We start from the raw sequence: 20,289 nt of genomic DNA on the forward strand, positions 1-20,289 counted from the left end.
AATTCTAGGAAATCTAATTGTTTGATTTTTAATAATTAGTTTGCATTTTTTATGGCATGAAAGAAGGATTTGATCACTGACCAACCAGCAGGAATTCTGCCTCTCACAGAGCTGTTAGTGTCTCTATAAGAAGCTCCTCCCACTCTGCCCTCATTACCTGGATTACCTGCACCTGTTTCATCTCCTTACCTGCATAACAATCACCTGTCCACACACTCATCACACTCCAATCTCTCCACCATGGCCAATACCAAAGAACCAAGGACACAAGAGACAAAATTATAGACCTGCACAAGGCTGGGATGGGCTACAGGATAATAAGGCAAGCAGCTTAGTGATAAGGCAGCAACTGTTGGACAATTATTATGGAAGAATAGAATGGAAGAAGCAAAAGATGCCTGTGAATCTTCCTAGGTCTAAGGCTCCATGCAAGATGTCACCTTTTGGGGTAAGGATGATGCTAAAAAAGATCAAGAATCCTCCTAGAACTGCACGGGAGGACCTGGTCACTGACCTGAAGAGAGCTGGGACCACAGTCTCATAGAATACTACTAGTAACACTCTACACCGTCATGGATTATAATTCTGCAGGACACCCAAGGTCCCCCTGCTCACATCAGTACATGTTCAGGCCTGTGTGATGTTACCAATGACCAGGGTCAGATAAGGCCAAAGTAGAACTTTTTGGTATCAAATCACCATGTTCGGAGAGGGGGGGGGGGGGGCATCATACTTTGAGGGTGGAAACATACTGCAAAGGGGAAAGCACGACTGCACCTTACTGAAGCGAGGATGGATGGGGCCATGTATAGTGAGATTGTGGCCAACAACCTCCTCTCCTCAGTAAGAGCAGTGAAGACGGGTGGTGGCTGGCTATTCCAGCATGACAATGGCCCTAAACACACAACCAGGACAACTAAAGAGGGAACCCACAGCCGGGACAACTAAGGAGGAAACAAGGAAACCCACAGCCGAGACAACTAAGGAGGAAACCCACAGCCGGGACAACTAAGGAGGAAACACACAGCCGGGACAACTATGGAGGAAACACACAGCCGGGACAACTAAGGAGGAAACACACAGCCGAGACAACTAAGGAGGAAGCACACAGCCAGGACAACTAAGGAGAAAACAAGGAAACCCACAGCCGGGACAACTAAGGTGGAAACCCCCAGCCGGGACAACTAAGGAGGAGACACACAGCTGGGACAACTAAAGTGGAAACCCACAGCCAGAACAACTAAGGAGAAGACACACAGCCGGGACAACTAAGGTGGAAACCCACAGCCGGGACAACTAAGGAGGAAACCCCCAGCCGGGACAACTAAGGAGGAAACCCCCAGCCGGGACAACTAAGGAGAAAACACACAGCCGGGACAACTAAGGAGGAAACACACAGCTGGGACAACTAAGGAGGAAACACACAGCCGAGACAACTAAGGAGGAAACCCACAGCCGGGACAACTAAGGAGGAAACACACAGCCAGGACAACTAAGGAGAAAACAAGGAAACCCACAGCCGGGACAACTAAGGTGGAAACCCCCAGCCGGGACAACTAAGGAGGAAACACACAGCCGGGACAACTAAGGAGGAGACCCACAGCCAGAACAACTAAGGAGGAGACACACAGCCGGGACAACTAAGGTGGAAACCCCCAGCCGGGACAACTAAGGAGGAGACACACAGCCGGGACAACTAAGGAGGAGACACACAGCCGGGACAACTAAGGTGGAAACCCACAGCCGGGACAACTATGGAAAAAACAAGGAAACCCACAGCCGGGACAACTAAGGAGGAAACCCACAGCCGGGACAACTAAGGAGAAAACAAGGAAACCCACAGCCGGGACAACTAAGGAGGAAACCCACAGCCGGGACAACTAAGGAGGAAACCCACAGCCGGGACAACTAAGGAGGAAACCCACAGCTGGGACAACTAAGGAGGAAACCCACAGCCGGGACAACTAAGGAGGAGACACACAGCCGGGACAACTAAGGAGGAAACCCACAGCCAGGACAACTAAGGAGGAAACCCACAGCCGGGACAACTAAGGAGAAAACAAGGAAACCCACAGCCGGGACAACTAAGGTGGAAACCCCCAGCCGGGACAACTAAGGTGGAGACACACAGCAGGGACAACTAAAGTGGAAACCCACAGCCGGGACAACTAAGGAGAAAACCCACAGCCGGGACAACTAAGGAGAAAACAAGGAAACCCACAGCCGGGACAACTAAGGAGGAAACCCACAGCCGGGACAACTAAGGAGGAAACCCACAGCTGGGACAACTAAGAAGGAAACCCACAGCCGGGACAACTAAGGAGGAGACACACAGCCGGGACAACTAAGGAGGAAACCCACAGCTGGGACAACTAAGGAGGAAACCCACAGCCGGGACAACTAAGGAGAAAACAAGGAAACCCCCAGCCGGGACAACTAAGGTGGAAACCCCCAGCCGGGACAACTAAGGTGGAGACACACAGCAGGGACAACTAAAGTGGAAACCCACAGCCGGGACAACTAAGGAGGAAACCCACAGCCGGGACAACTAAGGAGGAAACCCACAGCCGGGACAACTAAGGAGAAAACAAGGAAACCCACAGCCGGGACAACTATAGAGGAAACCCACAGCCGGGACAACTAAGGAGAAAACAAGGAAACCCACAGCCGGGACAACTATAGAGGAAACACACAGCCGGGACAACTAAGGAGGAAACCCACAGCCGGGACAACTAAGGAGGAGACACACAGCCGGGACAACTAAGGAGGAAACACACAGCCGGGACAACTAAGGAGGAAACCCACAGCCGGGACAACTAAGGAGAAGACCCACAGCCGGGACAACTAAGGAGAAGACCCACAGCCGGGACAACTAAGGAGGAGACACACAGCCGGGACAACTAAGGAGGAAACCCACAGCCGGGACAACTAAGGAGGAAACCCACAGCCGGGACAACTAAGGAGAAAACAAGGAAACCCACAGCCGGGACAACTATAGAGGAAACCCACAGCCGGGACAACTAAGGAGGAAATACACAGCCGGGACAACTAAGGAGGAAACCCACAGCCGGGACAACTAAGGAGGAGACACACAGCCGGGACAACTAAGGAGGAAACCCACAGCCGGGACAACTAAGGAGGAGACACACAGCCGGGACAACTAAGGAGGAAACCCACAGCAGGGACAACTAAGGAGGAAACACACAGCCGGGACAACTAAGGAGGGTTTTGAGGAGGGGGACACAATCCCTGCAAACCTGGTGAAGACCTCCAGGAAACGTCCGACCTCTGTGACTGCAAACAAAGGTTTCTGCTCCAAATAGGAACTTCTCTTCTATTGTATCACATCCTTATTCCATGGAATAAAATGGTAAATAATTATAGATTCTGTCTCTCACAGGTGACGTTACTGACCAGATATATTACCCCCATCTCCATTCTGTGTAGGTGGGAAAGAATTTGTCAGCGTATCAGATCCTTACTTTCCCCACTCTATGATGCTTTATTATTAAATCACCTGGTGAAATTGTTAAAGAAGTAGAAAATATTTACAGCTCTCCTTGTACCTCTCCAGCTCTGGGTGTCACAGGCTCCGGAACCCCTGCCAGAAGGCGTTTTCCTTGAGTTCCGTTGCCATCCCGACTTGGGGAAAAAATGCTGATGAATTGTCCATCAGCCAATCAGTGACTGCAGTGGTGTCTCGCCCCAGTCACTGACTGGCTGAGCGGGCAGTCCATCAGCTGGTGACGTTGCAGCCGAAGCAAATCACATAGCCCAGCAGGAGTCCTGGAGCAGCAGGCCAGCGCTGGAGAGGCACAGGGAGAGGTAAGTTATGGTTGCTTATTATTTCCCTCCCTGTCTAATTTTTTCCAGTGTCCGGACTTCACCTTTAAACTCTAGTGACATTGACAATGCATGAAAAGCTTTATAATTGTTTCCTTTGTTACCAAATAGAACACTTCCAGTAATAGATGATGTGATGCTTGATGTTTCAGCAGTCTCATATTATATGTTTAGAGCACACACAGAGGTAGCAGCACTGAGGATGTCACTGGGGCATAGTGCGGTTGTACAGCTCACTCTGCTATTCCTGTGTTTTCTGTACTTTTCTATGTACTTTCTGCATTTCTCTAACTCACAAAGTGCAGAGGAAACAAATGACAACTCAGTCCCTGACACATCTGTATCGGAGAAAGGCATTGGTTTTCAGATTGCTTCTGCTTAATGGATCCGTAATGTCTCGTTGTTATTAAATGTCATGGACAGAACCTGCACCAGCCAGAGGGAGACATGTGACCTTACAGCTGAGTTTTTCATTTTGTATTTATATAATTTTTTTAAAATCTGTATTGATTTCTTTAAAGGGATTGTTCATCGTTGTTTTTTTTTCTCTCAAATGAACTGGTGTATTTTAACTCTATTAGAAAATCTTTCAGTATTTATCAGCTGCTGTATGTCCTGCAGGAAGTGGTGTATTCTCTCCAGTCTGACACAGTGCTCTCTGCTGCCACCTCTGTCCATGTCAGGAACTGTCCAGAGCAGCAGCAAATCCCCACAGAAAACCTATCCTGTTCTCCAGACTAGAAAGAATACTCCACTTACTTCCAGGACATACATCAGCTGATAAGTACTGGAAAACAGGAGATTACAGATCTCTGGCACCTTCTAACACCAGTTGATTTGAAAGAAAAAAAATGCCGGAGTACCCCTTTAACCACTAGGCCTCCATGTGTTCAGAGCGGGGCCACGCGGCGGCCGCGCTCTGAACCGCCGCAGTCCCGGGTGCCCTTTGTAGCCCGGGACCGCAGCTATTAGCGGGCACGGTCCGATCGCCGTGCCCGCTAATACAGTAATCGGATGCAGCTGTCAAAGTTGATAGCTGCATCCGATTACTTGATGCAGCCCGTTCCCTGGTGTCTAGTGGGGTAGATCGTTGTCCCGGAGGAGCGATCCACACATCTTACCCTGTCCGGGGTCTGCGCTATAATGGCCCTGATCCTGGCTTGGCACTCGATTGCTTCCGGCTGCAGCAGCCTATCTCATCGATCTATGCTGCATATCTATGCGGCATAGATCTGTATGAGATCAGTGTGCATATACTAGAAGTCCCCCAGGGGGAATAACCCTAACCCCAGGGGGAGAATAACCCTAACCACAGGGGGAATAACCCTTACCCCAGGGGGGGAATAACCCTTACCCCAGGGGGGGAATAACCCTAACCCCAGGGGGGAATAACCCTAACCCCAGGGGGAATAACCGTAACCCCAGGGGGGCTTCTAGTATAAGTGTAAAAGAAAAAAAAAAGTGTTGTTATTAATAAAAAGCCCCCTCCCCTAATAAAAGTCAGAATCACCCCCCTTTCCAATGTTATAAATAAATAAAAATAATTAAACATGTTTGGTATCGCCGTGTGCATAATTGCCCGAACTATTCATTAATGACACCTGACACAGCCCCATAGACCAAAGGATAAAAGCGCTATAAGCCTGGGAATGGAGCGATTTTTAGTAACATATATATGCTAACAATGGTTTGAATTTTTTACAGGCCATCAGATACAATGAAAGTTATACATGTTACATATCGTTGTAATCGTAACGACTTGAGGAACATATATAACAAGTCAGTTTTACCCCAGGGCGAATGGCGTAAAAACGAATACCCCCCAAATAAAAGAAATGCGTTTTTTTTTTTTTTTTTATTTCACCACAGTTTAAATTTTTTTTCTGGTTTCGTAGTGTCCTTTATGAAAAAATTCAGCCTGTCATTGCAAAGTACAATTAGTGGTGCAAAAAAAAAAAGGGCTCATATGGGTTTCTAGGTGGAAAAATGCAACTGCTATGGCCTTTTAAACACAAGGAGGAAAAAACGAAAATGCAAAAATTGAAATTGACCCGGTATATGTATGTGTGTGTATATATATATATATATGTGTGTGTGTGTATGTATATATATATGTGTATATATATATATATATATATATATATATATATATACACATCAATATAGCTATGCATACATATAAACCTACAACATTACCATTATTATTAAAGAACCTGCACATTCAGCTCACCTGGAGGAATTCTGACTGTTCAATATTTCATTATTACTTCTAATTTATTATTGATGCTGTATTCCTTGCTGTATTGTGCCCAGATCCATATATATATGTATATATACCCACCACCTTTCCTACTAGTATATAATGGTCTGTGTCTCTGGTGCCTTGTATCTGTAGTGCGGCCTCTATTACACAATTTTTTTGCCTTGTATCGCAGTTTTCCTACTAATATAGTTTTATTTTTAGACTTCCAAGATGAATGAGTTGGGGATCTAGTAAACCCTCGTGCCGTATATCTTCTATACGCGACTGACAACATCTTCCCAAAATTTGTGGCTCTTGGGGTAGATACATTTTTAATGTAAGTAATCATCTTCTCTCAACCCATATTTTAAACATGAATTTCTTCTACTTTGCAAGAAAGTGGGGAAAATAACGCTGTCAATGAATAAACTTATATTTAAAGGCATAGATGAGTAAAAATGTTTTTCTTTCAGGTCAGCTGGTGCCAGAAAGTGCCAGAGATTTGTAATTTACTTCTATATAAAACCTCTAGTCTTCCAGTTGTGGTGCACTATGGCCGCCACTACTATGGTGGTTGGTCGAGATATAGCTCAGCCAGATGGTACAGTGTTGTGACGGAACATTGGAAGAAGAAGTATAATACTGAAGAATACTTGAAATAGAAGACTACTTGTGCCCGTGTTTCCACCTTTGTTGTTACTGTACCACTTGTTTCCCTACAGTGTCGGGTGACCCGTCCTTCTAGGGTGACACAAGCCCCAGACCTTGTTACCTGAGTTAAGCAGGGTGGCCAAATTATCTGGTTACACCCATGCTGCAAGATAGAGTATGTAGGCTTGTTGCAACTTTGCTCTATCCAGAGCAGTCCCTCTTGGTTCAGGATACTGTCCTGCACTGTTAGAAATGTTCATGGTGTGGGTTGAGGTGATCTCTCACTTGTCCTCTCCTTAGTGGCTTAGCACTGTATACTAGGCAGGGCCGGCCTTAAGGGTGTGCGAGCAGTGCGGCCGCACAGGGCGCTATGCACTCCCAGCAGGAAGGGGGCGCCACCTGCGTCTCCCTGAGCCCATAAATCCGGCCCTGCCTCTGCACAGCAGCCTGGCTGAGAGACAGCAAGGGTGAAGCCCTTCTCCCCTGTACATGTGACTGCAGCCTGGCCCCATCTTTTGCCCCCCACAGCGTCTCCCGGCTCACAGATGCCCATAACCCCGCCCCCTCTCCCCACAGAGACACCAGCAATGTGATCATTCACTCTACCTCCTCATGGGCAGAGACATCCTCCACTGATCCTTCTGTGTGACTGTGAGTATATGTGTCTATCTCTGTCTGTGTGTATGTCTCTGTGTTAGTGGAGTTTGTGTGTGCTCTGTGTGTTAGGGCTCTGTGTGGTAGGACATCAACTCCCAGCATGCTCTGTGTGGCAGTGTCTGGTAGGACAACAACTCCCAGCATGCTCCTGTGTGTGTGGTAGGACAACAACTCCCAGCATGCTCCTGTGTGGCTGTGTGAGGTAGGACAACAACTCCCATCATGCTCCTGTGTGACTCTGTGTGGTAGGACAACAACTCCCAGCATGCTCCTGTGTGGCTGTGTGTGGTAGGACAACTCCTCCCAGCATGCTCCTGTGTGGCTGTGTGTGGTAGGACAACAACTCCCAGCATGCTCTTGTGTGGCTGTGTGTGGTAGGACAACAGCTCCCAGCATGCTCCTGTGTGGCTGTGTGTGGTAGGATAACAACTCCCAGCATGCTCCTGTGTGTGTGGTAGGACAGCAACTCCCAGCATGCTCCTGTGTGTGGTAGAACAACTCCCAGCATGCTCCTGTGTGGCTGTGTGTGGTAGGACAACAACTCCCAGCATGCTCCTGTGTGGCTGTATGTGCTAGGACAACAACTCCCAGCATGCTCCTGTGTGGCTGTGTGTGGTAGGACAACAACTCCCAGCATGCTCTTGTGTGGCTGTGTGTGGTAGGACAACAACTCCCAGCATGCTCCTGTGTGGCTGTGTGTGGACAACAACTCCCAGCATGCTCCTGTGTGGCTGTGTGTGGACAACAACTCCCAGCATGCTCCTGTGTGGCTGTGTGTGGACAACAACTCCCAGCATGCGCCTGTGTGGCTGTGTGTGGACAACAACTCCCAGCATGCTCCTGTGTGGCTGTGTATGTGTATATGTGACTGTATGTGTGCCTGTGTTTGCAGGATATATATACTGTTTGTCTGTATGTGTATATCTCTCTGTGTAAGCAGTATATACAGTGTCTGTCTCCAAGAGATAGGCTTGGGATGGGCTACAATCAGCCGGGGGCGGGGGGCGCCAAAAGAATATTCTGCACAGGGCGCCATCTACCCTAAGACCGGCCCTGATACTAGGAATAGGTGTAGCTTAAAGAAAAGAGTCTGAACTGCAGCAGGGACCATCTTGTTGTGCGTCCTCTTTCTACCAAGACTTAGGTACGACTCATTAGGTGTGGGTGTGTACTTCCTCTCCCCATGTGACTACCTCCTACAGCATGTGTCCTGTGAGTGGTGGAATAATGAACGGCTGAACTCACCCGTCCTAGTGCCTCCGATGCGCTGCTCCCAGGTCCTGTGCACTGCAGCCAGCTGTCATCTTCTGCTGGAAACTGGGTACGTCACATGGTTGGCTTATCTAGCAGCAACGTCACAGCCCGGTATCCCGCCCCAGTCGCTGATTGGCTGAGCAATTGCCTGGTGACCCCTCCCAGTCACTGATTGGCTGAGCAATTGCCTGGTGACCCCTCCCAGTCACTGATTGGCTGAGCAGGCAATGACTCAGTCAGTGACGTCACAGCTGTAGAATCTCAGCTGCTAGGAACAGGACCCTGGAGTGGCACAACGAGGCACAAGGATGGGTGAGTTCCCTTATTTTTTGCTCCACAACCCCCCCCCTTACCCGCCGATTTTAGTGTTTGTTGGACTGCTCCTTTAAATCACTTAGAACAGCACCAGTTTGTGGGTTGGATTTTGTTCTAATCTGTATAACCTCTAGTTCCCCTGTCCATTGTGTTATCTAACACCATCCCTCTGTTTCTTAATAACTTTTCTTTCTTTGTGTATGAATGTGTAGAGAGACTTCTCCATCTCCTTTCCCACAATCTCATCCTCTCTCTTATTCGATGTGTCTCCAGCAAACAAATAATAGCCGGGAGACGGTTTATAAGGAGATTAGAGACAGCATGTCTTTTTGTTCTACAGCCTAAATGCCGAACATTCCGGGAGATAACGGCAATTCCCTAGCGGACATCCCAATACAATAATAATATACCGCCGCTGCAAGATGAAAACAAAGAAAGCAAAGGCTGGAGGGAAGGAAAGAAAAAAAGGGGGTCTCATAATCCCCATGATGCTCCCCTTCAATAAGCTTAGTCCATTAGGTTGTACTCTTAAAGGGGTTCTTCTCCATTTTCTTTTCTTTCAAATCAACTGGTGCCAGAAAGTACCAGAGATTTGTAGTTTACCTCTATTAACCCCTTAGTGACCGCCGATACGGCTTTCTACGGCGGTCACTAATGGTCCTTATTCTGCTGCCATCAGCTTTTTACGGCGGTGGCAGAGAATAAGGCTGCGGGGCCGGGACGGCCCCCACCCCATCCCCCCGGCTACCGGAGGTAGCTGAGGGGTTGGGGCAGTGTGTGGTGTCCGTCCCGGCCCCCCCCCCCCCTTACCGACGATCGCCGCTATTAACGTTATAGCGGCGGCCGTCGGTAAAGGGGATTACCGGTGCTGCCGCCGCCTTTCATCTCCCGTGAATCTACGGCGGGGGGAGATGAAATAAGTGTCCCCTCAGACCCCAGATCAGCCCCCCCTAGCAGGGAATGACTAACCCCCCTCCCCCGGCGGCCATCATTTCCAAGATGGCCGCCGCCATCGCTGTGAACCGACTAATGTCGGTTCACAGCGATGAAAAAGTTAAAATTAATGAAAGCCCCATGCTCTCCGCCACCGGAGGTAGCGGAGAGCATGGGGCAGTCATCGGGGACCCCCCTGTGGGGTCCCGGTACAAGCGATCAGCGGTATATACTATATACCGCTGATCGCTTGTACCATGTGCTCCCGACACAAAAAAATAAAACACTCACTTTTTATTATAGTAATAATTGCAGTTTACTCCCAAATTACCCTAACCCCTCCCCAGATTACCCGTAACCACCGCACGTTGCCCGTTACCACCGCACGTTGCCCGTAACCACCGCATGTTGCCCGTAACCACCGCACGTTGCCCGTAACCACCGCACGTTGCCCGTAACCACCGCAAATTGCCAGTGACCCCCTCCAGGTTGCCCGTAACCACCCCAAATTACATGTACCCACCTTAGATTACCTATAAGCACTTCAGTTTATCAGTAACAATCCCAGATTGTCTGTAACCCTTCCAGGTTGCACATAACCCCCCCAGGTTCCCCGTAATCATGCCAGATTACATGTAACCCCCCCAGATTGCACGTAACCACCGCGCGTTGCCTCTGCCCACGCCACGATGCCTCTGCTCACGCCACGTTGCCTCTGCCCACGCCACGATGCCTCTGCCCACGCCACGATGCCTCTGACCACGCCACGATGCCTCTGACCACCACACGTCGCCTCTGACCACCCCAAATTGCCAATGACCCCCTCCAGATTGCGGTGCCCATGTCAGATTACAGGTACCCACCCCAGATTGCCTATAAGAACTTCAGTTTATCCGTAACCACCCCACGTTGCCCGTAACCACCCCAGATTGTCAGTAAGCACTGCAGGTTGCCCGTAACCAGCCCACGTTGCCCGTAACCACCCCAGATTGTCTGTAAGCACTGCAGGTTGCCCGTAACCACCCCACGTTTCCCGTAACCATCCCAGATTGTCTGTAAGCACAGCAGATTGCCCGTAACCAGCCCACGTTGCCTGTAACCAGCCCACGTTTCCCGTAACCAGCCCACGTTGCCTGTAACCAACCCACGTTGCCTGTAACCAGCCCACGTTGCCTGTAATTAGCCCACATTGCCTGTAACCACCCCACGTTGCCGTAACCACAGCAGGTTGCCCGTGACCACCACACGTTGCCCGTAACCACCACACGTTGCCCGTAACCACCCCGCGTTGCCTGTAACCACCCCACGTTGCCTGTAACCACAGCAGGTTGCCCGTGACCACCCCATGTTGTCCGTAACCACCCCAGATTACCTGTAACCACCGCAGGTTGCCCATAACCACCCCAGGCTGTCCGTAACCACCCCACATTACCTGTAATCTCATTTTTTTATTTTATTTTAGTAACTGCGCTATTCTAATAACCATTACTAGCTGCGGTTTTGCTCCTGTAAATTGGCGCTCCTTCCCTTCTGAGCCCTGCTGTGTGCCCATACAGTGGTTTATGCCCACATATGGGGTACCGTTGTACTCAGGAGAACCTGCGTTACAGATTTTGGGGTAAGTTTTCTCTCCTGTTCCTCGTCAAATTGAGAAATTTCAAACTAAACCAACATATTATTGGAAAAATTCGAGTTTTTCATTTTACTGGCCAATTTTGAATACTTTCCTCTAATACCTGTGGGGTAAAAATGGTCACCACACCCCAAGATGAATTCTTTGAGGGGTGCTCTTTCCAAAATGTGGTGACTTTTGGGGGGAATCTATTCTGCTGACACTACAGGGGCTCTGCAAACGCACCTGGCGCTCAGAAACTTCTTCAGAAAATCTGCACTGAAAATGCTAATTGGCGCTCCTTCCCTTCTGAGCCCGGCTGTGTGCCCATACAGTGGTTTATGCCCACATATGGGGTACTGTTCTACTCAGGAGAACCTGCTTTACATATATTGGGGTGACATTTCTCTCCTGTTCCTCGTGAAATTGAGAAATTTCAAACTAAAGGAACATATTATTGGAAAAATTCTAGTTTTTCATTTTTACTGTCTTCTTTTGAATACTTTCCTGTAATACCTGTGGGGTCAAAATGGTCACCACACACCAAGATGAATTCTTTGAGGGGTGTACTTTCCAAAATGGGGTGATTTATGGGGGGTTTTCTCTCTGCTGACACTACAGGGGCTCTGCAAACGCACCTGGCGCTCAGAAACTTCTTCAGCAAAATTTGCATTGGAAAAGCTAATTGGCGCTCCCTTCCTTCTGAGCCCTGCTGTGTGCCCATACAGTGGTTTACGCCCACATATGGGGTACCGTTGTACTCAAGAGAACCTGCATTACAAATTTTGGGGTGCTTTTTGTCTCATATTCCTTTTGAAAATGAGAAAACTTTAATCTAAACGTATATATTATTGGAAAATTTAAATTTTCCATTTTTTTACTGCCTAATTGTGAATACTTTCCTCCAGCCCCTGTAGGGTTAAAATGCTCATTATACCCCTAGATTAATTCTTTAAGGTGTGTAGTTTCCAAAATGGGGTCACTTATGGGGGTTTTCAGGATACCAGACTTCTAAATCCATTTAAAAAAAGAACTGGTCCCTAAAAAAATCAGTTTCACGAAAATGTGATAATTTGCTGATAAATTTCTAAGCCCATAACACCCTAAAAAAGTAAAATATGTTTACCAAATTATGCCAGAATAAAGAAGACATATTGGTAATGTGACTTAGTAACTAATTTATGTGCTACGACTTTCTTTTTTTAGAAGCAGAGAATTTCAAAATTCATAAAATGCAAATTTTTTAAATTTTTCATGATATTTTGATGTTTTTCACAAAAAACACACAAAGTAGTGACCAAATTTTGCCACTAACATAAAGTGCCATATGTCACGAAAAAACAATCTCAGAATCGCTAGCATACGTTAAAGCATCACTGAGCTATAAGAGCATAAAGTGAGACAGGTCAGATTTTGAAAAATTAGCCTGGTCATTAAGGCCCAAACTAGCTGCAGCACGAAGGGGTTAAAAAATCTCAAGTCTTCCAGTACTTATCAGCTGCTGTATGTCCTGCAGGAAGTGGTGTATTATTTTTAGTGTGACACAGTGTTCTCTGCTGCCACCTCTGTGCTTGTCAGGAACTGTCCAGAGCAGGAGAGGTTTTCTATGGGGATTTGCGGCTGCTCTGGACAGTTCCTGACATGGACAGAGGTGGCAGCAGAGAGAGCTGTGACTGGAGAGAATACACCACTTTCTGCAGGACATACAGCAGCTGATAAGTACTGAAAGACTTTTTTAAATAGAAGTAAATTACAAATCTCTGGCACTTTCTGACACCAGTTGATTTAAAACAATCCCTTTAAGGGAACCAACTACTACAAAATTGACCCTGCAGTTATAAATAGGTGATTATATGGCCCTGAGCACTGTGTCCAGCCATATAAGTATTTGTTATGAACGTTACTTATACGGTCTGAAAACATGTAAACATGCTTTTTAAGACTTACCTAGATAGTCATGGAGGCGGACCTCAGCTGCCAACTAGTCACGGCTGGCGGGAAACATCTTAGTTAATCAGGCCTCCATGGGAGCGTCATATAGGGGCCAATAATGGGGCAATCCCTGAGCTCCAGCACATGCGTGTTTTCCTGCCAGCCGTGACTAGTTAGCAGCTGAGGACCGCCCCAATGACTACATAGGTAAGACATTTTTTTCCTTTTTTTTTTTTAAAGGAGAAGTCCGGTAAAAAATTTGATTTAAGTATTGTATTGCCCCCCCAAAGTTACACAAATCCCCAATATACACTTATTACAGGAAATGCTTATAAAGTGCTTTTTTCCCTGCACTTACTACTGCATCAAGGCTTCACTTCCTGGATAACATGGGGATGTCACTTCCTGGATAACATGGTGATGTCACTTCCTGGATAACATGGTGATGTCACTTCCTGGATAACATGGTGATGTCACTTCCTGGATAACATGGTGATGTCACGACTCCCAGAACTGTGCGGGCTGTGGCTGCTGGAGAGGATGATGGCTGGGGGACACTGAGGGACACAGGGCACTGGAGAGACACTAAACATCCCCCTGCCTCCAGCAGCCACAACCCGCACAGCTCTAGGAGTCTGGTCATGACATCCCCATGTTATCCAGGAAGTGACATCACCATATTATCCTGGAAGTGACATCACCATGTTATCCAGGAAGTGACATCACCATGTTACCCAGGAAGTGACATCACCATGTTATCCAGGAAGTGACATCACCATGTTATCCAGGAAGTGACATCACCATATTATCCCAGAAGTGACATCATCATGTTAACCAGGAAGTGACATCACCATGTTAACCAGGAAGTGACATCACCATGTTAACCAGGAAGTGACATCACCATGTTATCCAGGAAGTGACATCACCATGTTATCCAGGAAGTGACATCACCATGTTATCCAGGAAGTGAAGCCTTGATGCAGTAGTAAGTGGAGGGAAAAAAGCACTTTATAAGCATTTCCTGTAATAAGTGTATATTAATAATTTGTATAACTTTTTGGGAGCAATACAATACTTAAATAAAAATTTTCGCCGGACTTCTCCTTTAAAAAATATTAATGTATTATCTATAATGTATTATATAACTGTAATATCCAACAGAGAAAAGTAAAGTTTTATAACTGGAATCTGAGGAAAAGTTAAAACGTCTCAGTGGAAAATCCTTCCTGTTCCAATACGTTAGATGTGATGCAAGTAATAAAGAAGCGAAGCCCTAGAGGAACAATTAAAGCAGATTTTTCGGAGAGAAATGCGGCTTCAATGCAGAATTATGCAAATTACAATAGATGAAATAAGAGTTCAGGGAAATGGAAGCATGTCACGCAACCAGGAGCTTTTCTAGCATTTTATTATAGATCACTGTTATAGTCAGCGGTGTAAATAGTGAATATTCCACATAATGAATAATGCGGAATATCGTCCTGGAGTGGTAATAAGATAGTTATATAGTATTACTGATGAATAACAGTCTCATAGCCCTTATACACAGTCTGCACACTCTCCTTATGCCGTGTATACACAAGGTCTGCTCTAGGCAATGTTACCACAACGGACTTCACTGTTTCTGGCCGTTGTTTAACAACAACAGTCATCTCCATTACAAAAGAGCAAAGTGACTGGTTCTGCTGTGTTTATAATAACCTATGGAGGGGGGAGGGGCCGAGAGGGATAAGTGAGCAGAGAAGCAGCTATACAGTTTGGAGACTGTCTGGGCACATAAAACTCTTGATTCACATGTCAGAAAGGTCACTGCTTATCTGGGAGCTTGGTGAGAGAAGCTTGCAGGATGCTGTGCTGTGCAGGGCTGCCTTTTCTCCTCTCTATGCTAACTCATCCCCCTCGGCCCCTCCCCTCTCCATAGACCATAATGGACACAGAAATCCTGCTTCTTCTGAAGTGAGGGGGGAGGTGGAGGTAGGAAAACAGCTTTCTGAGTACAGGAGGAAACTCTTTTGCTTAATAAAGCCTATTACAGAGTTTCTTAAATCGCTTGTACTATTGATATTTATTGATTTCTGAAAAGTGAAATTTACATGACAGGTACACGTTAAGTACATTGTAGGAAAATAGCCTTATAATGACAACAAAAAGCATGACACAGGGATAAGGGGTACGGCTATGTTCCTACTCAGGAAAGAATGCTGGCTCATAATATAGACAGACGTTAATAATGATAATCGTCGTTATGAGATGGCCGCCTTTCCCTAAAGTGGGAACATAGCCTACTATTTAAGACGCAAGAAAAAAAAAAACAACCTAGCAGCTGTTCTCACTCCAGAAGTCACAAGCACAGTAAAAACGAGAATATATTTTGGCTGTATGTTGGCAGAATATTCAAGAATCTCGTTATGACATTGGCCGGTATCATTTCTGCAGCAACCAATCACAGCTCAGCTTCTGTCTCTCAGTGAGGCATAAGGGAGGGTGCAGTGACACATAGAGACCCCATTGCTTTAGGAGCCAGGGGCGGGCTGGGCCGGGGGGCAGGGTGGCATCTGCCCCCCGGGCCGGCCTTCCCCAGTACATTACAGGGCCGCGCTGAGGCTGCTTACCGCCCCAGCGCTCTCCTCTCTGCCTGTGCTGCAGGGCCGGTCTGTGATGCTAGTGGCAGCTGAAGCTGCTCCCCGCCCCCGTTAAGCCCCGCCCCCTGTGTACCTCCCATGTTCCTCCTGGCCCAGGACTTCCTGTATTACACAGTGTGGAGAGGAGGAGGCTGCTGCTAACCTCCAGCTACACAGCGTCCTCCAGCTCCAGGCTCCTGCTCCCTGACCATCCCCCTCGTGTCCTGCTCTCTGCTCAGCAGCTATAAATGCAGGTACTTCGGGTTGTAGATAGGAGGGAGGAGAGGGCTGTCTGCTGAGCTGGGCTGACAGAGGCAAACACACACTAGCATCTGTTCCCCCAACCCCCTATAGCTGCTGCCCTTTACCCCCTATAGCTGCACCCTCTTCCACAGGCTGCATTGCCCCTCTGCACCTGTAGTTGATATGTACCTCCTAAGGCTGCTGTGCGAGCCTTCCCCCCAGACTGCTGTGTTCTCCCCTTCAGGCTGCTGTGCCCCCCCCCCCCCCCCCCACACACACACACTTCAGACTGCTGTGCCCCCCCGTCAGGCTGCTGTGCCCCCCCCCCTTCAGGCTGCGGTCCCCCCCCTTTTCAGGCTGCTTTGCCCCCCCCCCCCCCCCCCCCCCCCCCCCCACACACACATTTCAGACTGCTGTGCCCCCACACACAGAATGATACACACTCATAGAGAACAATATACGGTCATACAGAACCATACAGAACAAAACGCACCCATACAGAACAACACGCACCCATACAGAACAACACGCACCCATACAGAACAACACGCACCCATACAGAACAATACGCACCCATACAGGACAATACGCACCCATACAGAACAATATACACCCATACAGAACAATACGCACTCATACAGAACAATATACACCCATACAGAACAATATACACCTATACAGAACAATATACACCCATACAGAACAATATACACCCATACAGAACAATATACACCCATACAGAACAATATACACCTATACAGAACAATATACACCTGTACAGAACCATACAGAACAATATACACCTATAAAGAACAATATACACCCATACAGAACAATTTACACTCATACAGAACCATACAGAACCATATACACCCATACAGAACATACAGTACAATATACACCCATACAGAACAATATAGACCCATACAGAACAAAACACACCCATACAGAACAATATACACCCATACAGAACAATATACACCTATACAGAACAATATACACCTATACAGAACAATATACACCCATACAGAACAATATACACCTATACAGAACAATATACACCGGTACAGAACCATACAGCACAATATACACCCATACAGAACAATATACACCTATACAGAACATTATACACCCATACAGAACAATATACACCCATACAGAACAATTTACACTCATACAGAACCATACACACCCATACAGAACATTATACACCTGTACAGAACCATACAGAACAATATACACCCATACAGAACAATATACATCTATACAGAACAATATACACCTATACAGAACCATACAGTACAATACACACCTATACAGAACAATATACACCCATACAGAACAATATACACCCATACAGAACAATATACACCTGTACAGAACCATACAGAACAATATACACCCATACAGAACAATATACACCTATACAGAACAATATACACCCATACAGAACCATACAGAACAATATACACCCATACAGAACAATTTACACTCATACAGAACAATATACACCCATACAGAACAATACGCACCCATACAGAACAATATACACCCATACAGAATATACACCCATAAAGAACCATGCAGAACAATTTACACCCATGCAGAACAATATACACCCATACAGAACCATACAGTACAATATACACCCATACAGAACCATACAGTACAATACACACCCATACAGAACCATACAGTACAATACACACCCATACAGAACCATACAGTACAATACACACCCATACAGAACCATACAGTACAATATACACCCATACAGAACCATACAGAACAATACGCACTCATACAGAACCATACAGTACAATATACACCCATACAGAACCATACAGTACAATATACACCCATACAGAGCAATATACACCCATACAGAGCAATATACACCCATACAGAACCATACAGTACAATATACACCCATACAGAACCATACAGTACAATACACACCCATACAGAACCATACAGTACAATACACACCCATACAGAACCATACAGTACAATACACACCCATACAGAACCATACAGTACAATACACACCCATACAGAACCATACAGTACAATATACACCCATACAGAACCATACAGAACAATACGCACTCATACAGAACCATACAGTACAATATACACCCATACAGAACCATACAGTACAATATACACCCATACAGAGCAATATACACCCATACAGAGCAATATACACCCATACAGAACAATATACACCCATACAGAACAATACGCACTCATACAGAACAATACGCACTCATACAGAACAATATACACCCATACAGAACAATACGCACCCATACAGAACAATACGCACCCATACAGGACAATACGCACCCATACAGAACAATATACACCCATACAGAACAATATACACCCATACAGAACAATACGCACTCATACAGAACAATATACACCCATACAGAACAATATACACCTATACAGAACAATATACACCCATACAGAACAATATACACCCATACAGAACAATATACACCCATACAGAACAATATACACCTATACAGAACAATATACACCTGTACAGAACCATACAGAACAATATACACCTATAAAGAACAATATACACCCATACAGAACAAGTTACACTCATACAGAACCATACAGAACCATATACACCCATAAAGAACATACAGTACAATATACACCCATACAGAACAATATACACCTGTACAGAACAAAACGCACCCATACAGAACAAAACGCACCCATACAGAACAATATACACCCATACAGAACAATATACACCCATACAGAACAATACGCACTCATACATAACAATATACACCCATACAGAACAATACGCACTCATACAGAACCATACAGCACAATATACACCCATACAGAACAATATACACCTATACAGAACATTATACACCCATACAGAACAATATACACCCATACAGAACAATTTACACTCATACAGAACCATACACACCCATACAGAACATTATACACCTGTACAGAACCATACAGAACAATATACACCCATACAGAACAATATACACCTATACAGAACCATACAGTACAATACACACCTATACAGAACAATATACACCCATACAGAACAATATACACCCATACAGAACAATATACACCTGTACAGAACCATACAGAACAATATACACCCATACAGAACAATATACACCTATACAGAACAATATACACCCATACAGAACAATTTACACTCATACAGAACAATATACACCCATACAGAACAATACGCACCCATACAGAACAATATACACCCATACAGAATATACACCCATAAAGAACCATGCAGAACAATTTACACTCATACAGAACCATACACACCCATACAGAACATTATACACCTGTACAGACCCATACAGAACAATATACACCCATACAGAACAATATACATCTATACAGAACAATATACACCTGTACAGAACAATATACACCCATACAGAACAATATACACCTGTACAGAACCATACAGAACAATATACACCCATACAGAACAATATACACCTATACAGAACAATATACTCCCATACAGAACAATTTACACTCATACAGAACAATATACACCCATACAGAACAATACGCACCCATACAGAACAATATACACCCATACAGAATATACACCCATAAAGAACCATGCAGAACAATTTACACCCATGCAGAACAATATACACCCATACAGAACCATACAGTACAATATACACCCATACAGAACCATACAGTACAATACACACCCATACAGAACCATACAGTACAATACACACCCATACAGAACCATACAGTACAATATACACCCATACAGAACCATACAGTACAATACACACCCATACAGAACAATACGCACTCATACAGAACCATACAGTACAATATACACCCATACAGAACCATACAGTACAATATACACCCATACAGAGCAATATACACCCATACAGAGCAATATACACCCATACAGAACAATATACACCCAT

The 20,289-nt window shown here is 45.9% G+C and overlaps 1 protein-coding gene across 1 annotated transcript in view; it reads left to right on the forward strand.

Annotated features, from left to right (window-relative positions):
* Positions 1–6,482, forward strand: part of SPRING1 (SREBF pathway regulator in golgi 1) — a 34,054-nt gene extending 27,572 nt beyond the window's left edge. Inside the window, exon 6 of the transcript XR_011362079.1 lies at positions 6,308–6,482. The gene's annotated coding sequence lies outside the window, so the exon portion shown is untranslated. The remainder of the gene's footprint in view (positions 1–6,307) is intronic.
* Positions 6,483–20,289: the final 13,807 nt, after the last annotated feature.

The sequence above is a fragment of the Dendropsophus ebraccatus genome, chromosome 3 (assembly GCF_027789765.1).
Source record: "Dendropsophus ebraccatus isolate aDenEbr1 chromosome 3, aDenEbr1.pat, whole genome shotgun sequence".
NCBI lineage: Eukaryota > Metazoa > Chordata > Amphibia > Anura > Hylidae > Dendropsophus > Dendropsophus ebraccatus.